This window comes from Brassica oleracea, chromosome C5 (genome assembly GCF_000695525.1).
Source record: "Brassica oleracea var. oleracea cultivar TO1000 chromosome C5, BOL, whole genome shotgun sequence".
NCBI classification, from domain to species: Eukaryota; Viridiplantae; Streptophyta; class Magnoliopsida; order Brassicales; family Brassicaceae; genus Brassica; species Brassica oleracea.
Genome location: NC_027752.1, coordinates 11,191,534 through 11,193,924, shown reverse-complemented (window position 1 = coordinate 11,193,924; position 2,391 = coordinate 11,191,534).

Genomic DNA, 2,391 nt, shown 5'->3' with positions numbered 1-2,391 from the left:
ATATATATATATACATATATTTTCATTTTTAAATTCGTTTTTAAACTTTATGAATATTTTCTTTTTATATATGTTTTAAAAATAAAATAAAAAGAAACTAAATAATAGTAGTTAAATTCAGTATTTTTAATTCATTAAAGATACCTCTGTAAATAATCGTCGTAAGAATTAACGTGAGCGCGACACGTAGAAAACTGACTTCTCAAATAATATTATAGAGATTTTTTTCTCCCATAATACTAATTAACGTATCAAGTAACAACACAAATATTTCTATTTTCTTTCATCAGTATATTATCTTTTGATCAGAAGATATCAGATAAAGTCTGATCTGAAATCTATACTATATTAAAAAGGATATATGAGCTCCATTAAGACTGTCCACCTCAGCATAGAAAATCAGCCAATGGGTGAGTTCGATTTTGCCACGTCAACATCGCTGGATTAGAAATGGATTTCGGTTGGGCTTTATAAAAATTATAAGTTGGCCCTTCGCAAACCCAAATTCTTCTCAGCTTGCGATTTCCGTCATGGCTCACCTCGATTTTCTCTTCCTAATTTACATTCGACAATCACGCACATGGCTATACTTTGTGGCTATCGATGGTTTGATAACACACAATGATTGACTCTTGCAGGTAAGTTTCACTTATTGGCTCTATATATATCTATATATTGTGTGTCAAGTTTATGTACTTAATTGCTCTACAAGACCCGATGAATTGTGTTAGTTTTTTTTTTCTTCTTTGGTTTGTATGACTATATGGATATGTCTCTGGACCACTTGAACTGATAGTTTCAGTGATTATAAACTTTTATTTTGTAGTGAGGGATCGTTGTTAAGCAATGTACACAGAATAGTTCAGATCCTACTATCAGTCTTGCGACACTTATCGGAAGATACGTAAAGCTTCAAGAATATACAGCCACAAACACATACCGATGTGGTTCAGGGATAAAAGAGAGAAAGAGCAGCAACGTCTATGTAATATCCAAAGAGATGATGATGCTGTAACATCACAAACACCTCAAGAACCTACTACTTCTAATGCTGGTGTTGCCTTATGTAAGAATCCATCATATCATCAATCCGTTAGAAGTTACATTATATAATCTCTTACGCTCTTCTTTCGTTGCTCTGTTTCAGGTTCACAGAAGGATCATGAAGTGCATGTGTGATTACAAGAGCAAGGAAGAGACTGTACTACATCTATTGGATCAATATGACCAACACATGTAAGTATATTTCTTTTTACAGAACCGTTAATGGGTCTTGACTCTTGAGGCAAAAAATTTCAAGAAACTTTAAAATATATATTCGTAGTTTGGGATAGTCTTGAACAAGGCTTTCAATATAACTTCAGATCTTACTATGAACTATGAAGCTCTTGCTGCAATTGTTTGTTATGCTGCATAGATGATTTGGATCGACCAATTTTGTAGATTGCTCCTCTTAAGAATTATCTATTAGCAAGCTGTTACTCGGAGCGTAAAAACTGAGGATCAAGATGCTTTTCAAAGTTTACTTCCTTTTGACATTGGCAAAAGTGTATTTCCGAAAGGGGTATGATTTTGTTGTCCTCTCTTTGTATCAAGTTTAATGACACTCTGATGATATATTTAAATTTGACTGGAATCATATTTTTATCTTCTCATACTATACTGCATTTTAATTTTTCAAAACCATGATGGATCAGGTTGGTTCCGGTTAAGGTAGAAGGTGTAAAGATCTCTCCTGAACCTGTTGTGAGTGGTAAAGACGCAATATTTAAAATCTCAGGTTCGACATGCATGTAACTTCCCTTATATCATCTTCCTGCTTTCTTCTTTTCCATAAAGTTTCTACTATATTGTTCTAACACGTAGAATTAAGTATCGATTTTTTTTATAAAATCTTTTGTAAAAGGCGAAGACATCTCTGGTGGAAGAGTAGTAATCAAGGTTTCATACTTTGGATTTCATGTACCGATATTCATGACCTCTGTTATGAGACATGCTGTCTGATCGCACCATACAGCTTTTTACTTTCTCATTTCCAAACACTTACATTTACACCACCCGTACGATCTCTTAAGAATGTATCTATTAATATCTTTGTTTCGATCTCAAAGCTTGAACTTAGGACATGTTTATTTTCTAAATGGTTTTGACATTTCTTCTATTGTTTGTCTTAAATCTCAGTTTCCCATCATAATAAGCTTCGATTAAGATTGTCTTCCCTGATCTAACAATACGTTTCTTTTAAACAAAGTACTTAAATGCTTAAGGTGGCAATATATGACAGGAATGGTGGCTGACTCATGTGCATCAGCTTCATGTTCAAGATAACATCAGATTCATCAGTGGGCGGATGATATGGAATTTGAAGCAATTGATGCTTCTGTGCGAAAT